A 6,553-nucleotide genomic window follows, 5' to 3' on the forward strand; every position below is an offset into this window, starting at 1 on the left:
ACTAGTAACTAAACTCCAGGATGAACATTTGCCATCAACCACCACCCTCTGTCTTCTTTCAGCTAGCCAATTTCTGATCCAAAGCTCTAAATCGCCTTCAACCCCATACTTCCGTATTTTCTGCAATAGCCTACCGTGGGGAACCTTATCAAACGCCTTCCTGAAATCCATATACACCACATCCACTGCTTTACCCTCATCCACCTGTTTGGTCACCTTCTCGAAAAACTCAATAAGGTTTGTGAGGCACGACCTACCCGTCACAAAACCGTGCTGACTATCTCTAATGTACTTATTATTTTCAAGATGATTATAAATACTGTCTCTTATAACCTTTTCCAACATTTTACCCACAACCGAAGTGAGGCTCACAGGTCTATAATTACCAGGGCTGTCTCTACTCCCCTTCTTGAACAAGGGGACAACATTTGCAATCCTCCAGTCTTCCGGCACTATTCCTGTCGACAATGACGACATAAAGATCAAGGACAAAGGCTCTGCAATCTCCTCCCTAGCTTCCCAGAGAATCCTAGGATAAATCCCATCTGGCCCAGGGGACTTATCTATTTTCACACTTTCCAAAATTGCTAACACCTCCTCCTTGTGAACCTCAATCCCATCTAGCCTAGTAGCCTGAATCTCAGTATTCTCAACAACATTTTCTTTCTCTACTGTAAATACTGACGCAAAATATTCATTTAACACTTCCCCTATCTCCTCTGATTCCACACACAACTTCCCACTACTATCCTTGATTGGCCCTAATCTAACTCTAGTCATTCTTTTATTCCTGATATACCTATAGAAAGCCTTAGGGTTTTCCCTGATCCGATCCACCAATGACTTCTCGTGTCCTCTCCTTGCTCTTCTTAGCTCTCCCTTTAGATCCTTCCTGGCTAGCTTGTAGCTCTCAAGCGCCCTAACTGAGCCTTCACGTCTCATCCTAACATAAGCCTTCTTCTTCCTCTTGACAAGCGCTTCAACTTCTTTAGTAAACCACGGCTCCCTCGCTCGACAACTTCCTCCCCGCCTGACAGGTACATACTTATCAAGGATACGCAGTAGCTGCTCCTTGAATAAGCTCCACATTTCGATTGTTCCCATCCCCTGCAGTTTCCTTCCCCATCCTACGCATCCTAAATCTTGCCTAATCGCATCACAATTTCCTTTACCCCAGTTATAATTCTTGCCCTGAGGTATATACCTGTCCCTGCCCATCGCTAAGGTAAACCTAACCGAATTGTGATCACTGTCACCAAAGTGCTCACCTACATCTAAATCTAACACCTGGCCGGGTTCATTTCCCAGTACCAAATCCAATGTGGCATCGCCCCTGGTTGGCCTGTCTACATACTGTGTCAGAAAACCCTCCTGCACACACTGGACAAAAACTGACCCATCTGAAATACTCGAACTATAGTATTTCCAGTCGATATTTGGAAAGTTAAAGTCCCCCATAACAACTACCCTGTTACTCTCACCCCTGTCGAGAATCATCTTCGCTATCCTTTCCTCTACATCTCTGGAACTATTCGGAGGTCTATAAAAGACTCCCAACAGGGTAACCTCACCTCTCCTGTTTCTAACCTCAGCCCATACTACCTCAGTAGACGAGTCCTCAAACGTCCTTTCTGTCGCTGTAATACTCTCCTTGATTAACAATGCCACACCCCCCCCCCTCTTTTACCATCTTCTCTGTTCTTACTGAAACATCTAAATCCCGGAATCTGCAACATCCATTCCTGCCCCTGCTCTACCCATGTCTCCGAAATGGCCACTACATCGAGATCCCAGGTACCAACCCATGCTGCAAGCTCACCCACCTTATTCCGGATGCTCCTGGCGTTGAAATAGACACACTTTAAACCAGGTTCTTGCTTGCCAGTGCCCTCTTGCTTCCTTGTAACCATATCCCTGACCTCACTACTCTCAACATCCTGTACACTGGCACTACAATTTGGGTTCCCATTCCCCTGGTGAATTAGTTTAAACCCCCCCGAAGAGCACTAGCAAACCTCCCCCCCAGGATATTGGTACCCCTCTGGTTCAGGTGAAGACCATCCTGTTTGTAGAGGTCCCACCTACCCCAGAAAGAGCCCCAATTATCCAGGAAACCAAATCCCTCCCTCCTGCACCATCCCTGCAGCCACGTGTTCAACTCCTGAGTGTTGCATTAGTTTGAGAGTTGTATTCGTTTGACGGTTGCCTTAGTTTGAGGTGTTGCCTTAGTTTGAGGGTTTCATTAGTTTGAGGTTTAGCCTTAGTTTGAGGTGTTGCCTTAGTTTGAGGGTTTTCTTAATTTGAGGCCTTGGCTTATTTTAAGTGGGCTGTCTCAGTTTGAGGTGTTGCCTTAGTTTGAGGTGTTGCCTCAGTTTGAGGTGTTGCATTAGTTTGAGGTGTTGCCTTAGTTTGAGGGTTTTCTTAATTTGAGGTGTTGCCTTATTTTAAGTGGGCTGTCTTAGTTTGAAGTGTTGCCTTAGTTTGAGGTGTTGCATTAGTTTGAGGTGTTGCATTAGTTTGAGGTGTTGCATTAGTTTGAGGTTTTGCCTTAGTTTGAGGTGTTGCTTTAGTTTGAGTTGCAGCCTTCGTTAGTGGGTTGCCTTTGTTTGAGGGTTCCCTTAGTTTGAGGGTTCCCTTAGTCTGAGGCTTCCCTTAGTTTGAGGGATTGCCTTAGTTTGAGGTGTTGCTTCAGATTAAGGGGCGGCATCTGTTTGAGGGGTTGCATTAGTTTCAGGTGTTGCCTTAGTTTGAGGTGTTGCCTTAGTTTGAGGTGTTGCCTTCGTTTGAGGTGTTGCCTTAGTTTGAGGTTTGCCTTAGTTTGAGGTATTGCTTAGTTTGATGGGAGCCTTTATTTGAGGTTTTGCCTTAATTTGAGGTGATGCCTTAGTTTGATGTGTTGACTTAGTTTGAGGTGTTGACTTAGTTTGAGTTGTTGCCTTAGTTTGAGGTGTTGCATTAGTTTGAGGTGTTGCATTAGTTTGAGTTGTTGAATCAGTTTGAGGTGTTGCATAAGTTTGAGGTGTTGCCTTAGTTTGAGGTGTTGCCTTTGTTTGAGGTGTTGCCTTAGTTTGAGGGTTGCCTTAGTTTGAGGTGTTGCCTTAGTATGAGGTGTTGCCTTAGTTTGAGGTGTTGCCTTAGTTTGAGGTGTTGCTTTAGTTTGAGGTGTTGCATTAGTTTGAGGGTTCCATTAGTTTCAGGGTTCCATTAGTTTGACGGTTGCCTTCGTTTGGAATGTTGCCATAGTTTGAGGTGTTGCCTTAGTTAGAGGTGTTGCCTTCGTTTGAGGTGTTGCATTATTTTGATGTGTTGCCTTAGTTTGATGTGTTGCCTTAGTTTGAGGTGTTGCATTAGTTTGAGGTGTTGCATTAGTTTGAGGTGTTGCATTAGTTTGAGGTGTTGCCTTAGTTTGAGGGATTGCCTTAGTTTGAGGTGTTGCTTCAGATTAAGTGGCGGCATCTGTTTGAGGGGTTGCCTTAGTTTCAGGTGTTGCCTTCGTTTGAGGTGTTGCCTTAGTTTGAGGTTTGCCTTAGTTTGAGATATTGCTTAGTTTGATGGGAGCCTTTATTTGACGTTTTGCCTTAATTTGAGGTGATGCCTTAGTTTGATGTGTTGCCTTAGTTTGAGGTGTTGCATTAGTTTGAGTTGTTGCCTTAGTTTGAGGTGTTGCATTAGTTTGATGTGTTGCATTAGTTTGAGTTGTTGAATCAGTTTGAGGTGTTGCATTAGTTTGAGGTGTTGCCTTTGTTTGAGTTATTGCCTTAGTTTGAGGTTTTGCCTTAGTTTGAGGATTTGCCTAAGTTTGAGGATTTGCCTTAGTTTGAGGTTTTGCATTAGTTTTAGGGTTGCCTTTGTTTGAGGTGCTGCCTTTGTTTGAGATGCTGCCTTTGTTTCAGGTGCTGTCTTTGTTTGAGGTGTTGCCTTTGTTTGAGGTGTTGCCTTAGTTTGAGGTGTTGCCTTAGTTTGAGGTGTTGCCTTAGTTTGAGGGTTGCCTTATTCTGAGGTGTTGCCTTATTTTGATGTGTTGCCTCAGTTTGATGTGTTGCCTTAGTTTGATGTGTTGCCTTAGTTTGAGGAGCTGCCTTAGTTTGAGGAGATGCCTTAGTTTGAGGGGCTGCCTTAGTTTGAGGGGCTGCCTTAGTTTGAGGGGCGGCCTTCGTTTGAGGTGCTGCCTGAGTTTGAGGTGTTGCCTTTGATTGACGGTTTCCTTCGTTTGAGTTTGAGGTGTTGCCTTAGTTTAAGGGGCTGCATCTGTTTGAGGGGTGGCCTTATTTTGAGGTGTTGCCTTAGTTTGAGGTGTTGCCTTAGTTTGAGGTGTTGCCTTAGTTAGAGGTGTTGCCTTAGTTTGATGTGTTGCATTATTTTGAGGTGTTGCCTTAGTTTGAGGTGTTGCATTAGTTTGAGGTGTTGCATTAGTTTGAGGTGTTGCATTAGTTTGAGGTGTTGCCTTAGTTTGAGGTGTTGCCTTAGTTTGAGGTGCTGCCTTAGTTTGAGTTTTGCCCTTAGTTTGAGGATTTGCCTAAGTTTGAGGATTTGCCTTAGTTTGAGGTTTTGCCTTAGTTTTGGGGTTGCCTTTGTTTGAGGTGCTGCCTTTGTTTGAGATGCTGCCTTTGTTTGAGGTGCTGTCTTTGTTTGAGGTGCCTTTATTTGAGGTGTTGCCTTAGTTTGAGGTGTTGCCTTAGTTTGAGGTGTTGCCTTAGTTTGATGTGTTGCCTCAGTTTGATGTGTTGCCTTAGTTTGATGTGTTACCTTAGTCTGAGGAGCTGCCTTAGTTTGAGGAGCTGCCTTAGTTTGAGTGGCTGCCTTAGTTTGAGGGGCTGCCTTAGTTTGAGGGGCGCCTTCGTTTGAGGTGCTGCCTGAGTTTGAGGTGTTGCCTTTGATTGATGCTTTCCTTAGTTTGAGGTGTTGCATTAGTTTGAAGGTTCCCTGAATTTGAGGGTTCCCTTAGTTTGAGGTGTTGCATTAGTTTGAGGTGTTGCCTTAGTTTAAGGGGCTGCATCTGTTTGAGGGGTTGCCTTAGTTTTAGGTGTTGCATTAGTTTGAGGTGTTGCCTAAGTTTGAGGTGTTTCCTTAGTTTGAGGTGTTGCCTGAGTATGAGGTGTTGCCTTTGATTGACGGTTTCCTTAGTTTGAGGAGTTGCATTAGTTTGAGGTGTTGCATTAGTTTGAGGTGTTGCATTAGTTTGTGGTGTTGCATTAGTTTGAGGTGTTGCTTTAGTTTGAAGTGTTGCATTAGTTTGAGGTGTTGCCTTAGTTTGTTTGAGGGTTGCCTTAGTTTGAGGGTTGCTTAGTTTGGGGGTTGCCTTAGTTTGAAGGTTCCCTTCGTTTGTGGTGGTGCCTTATTTTGAGGGTTTACATAATTTGAGGTGTTGCCTTAGTTTTCGTGGACTGTCTTATTTTGAGGTGTTGCCGTAGTTTGAGGTGTTGCCTTAGTTTGAGGTGTTGCCTTAGTTTGAGGTGTTGCCTTAGATTGATGTGTTGCCTTAGTTTGAGGTGTTGCCTTAGTTTGAGGTGTTGCATTATTTTGATGTGTTGCCTTAGTTTGATGTGTTGCCTTAGTTTGAGGTGTTGCATTAGTTTGAGGTGTTGCATTAGTTTGAGGTGTTGCATTAGTTTGAGGTGTTGCCTTAGTTTGAGGGATTGCCTTAGTTTGAGGTGTTGCTTCAGATTAAGGGGCGGCATCTGTTTGAGGGGTTGCCTTAGTTTCAGGTGTTGCCTTCGTTTGAGGTGTTGCCTTAGTTTGAGGTTTGCCTTAGTTTGAGATATTGCTTAGTTTGATGGGATCCTTTATTTGACGTTTTGCCTTAATTTGAGGTGATGCCTTAGTTTGATGTGTTGCCTTAGTTTGAGGTGTTGCCTTAGTTTGAGTTGTTGCCTTAGTTTGAGGTGTTGCATTAGTTTGATGTGTTGCATTAGTTTGAGTTGTTGAATCAGTTTGAGGTGTTGCATTAGTTTGAGGTGTTGCCTTTGTTTGAGTTATTGCCTTAGTTTGAGGTTTTGCCATAGTTTGAGGATTTGCCAAAGTTTGAGGATTTGCCTTAGTTTGAGGTTTTGCATTAGTTTTAGGGTTGCCTTTGTTTGAGGTGCTGCCTTTGTTTGAGATGCTGCCTTTGTTTGAGGTGCTGTCTTTGTTTGAGGTGTTGCCTTTGTTTAAGGTGTTGCCTTAGTTTGAGGTGTTGCCTTAGTTTGAGGTGTTGCCTTAGTTTGAGGGTTGCCTTATATTGAGGTGTTGCCTTATTTTGATGTGTTGCCTCAGTTTGATGTGTTGCCTTAGTTTGATGTGTTGCCTTAGTTTGATGTGTTGCCTTAGTTTGAGGAGCTGCCTTAGTTTGAGGAGCTGCCTTAGTTTGAGGGGCTGCCTTAGTTTTAGGGGCTGCCTTAGTTTGAGGGGCGGCCTTCGTTTGAGGTGCTGCCTGAGTTTGAGGTGTTGCCTTTGATTGACGGTTTCCTTAGTTTGAGTTTGAGGTGTTGCCTTAGTTTAAGGGGCTGCATCTGTTTGAGGGGTGGCCTTAGTTTCAGGTGTTGCCTTAGTTTGAGGTGTTGCCTTAGTTTGAGGT

The sequence above is a fragment of the Heterodontus francisci genome, unplaced genomic scaffold (assembly GCF_036365525.1).
Source record: "Heterodontus francisci isolate sHetFra1 unplaced genomic scaffold, sHetFra1.hap1 HAP1_SCAFFOLD_72, whole genome shotgun sequence".
Taxonomy (NCBI): Eukaryota; Metazoa; Chordata; class Chondrichthyes; order Heterodontiformes; family Heterodontidae; genus Heterodontus; species Heterodontus francisci.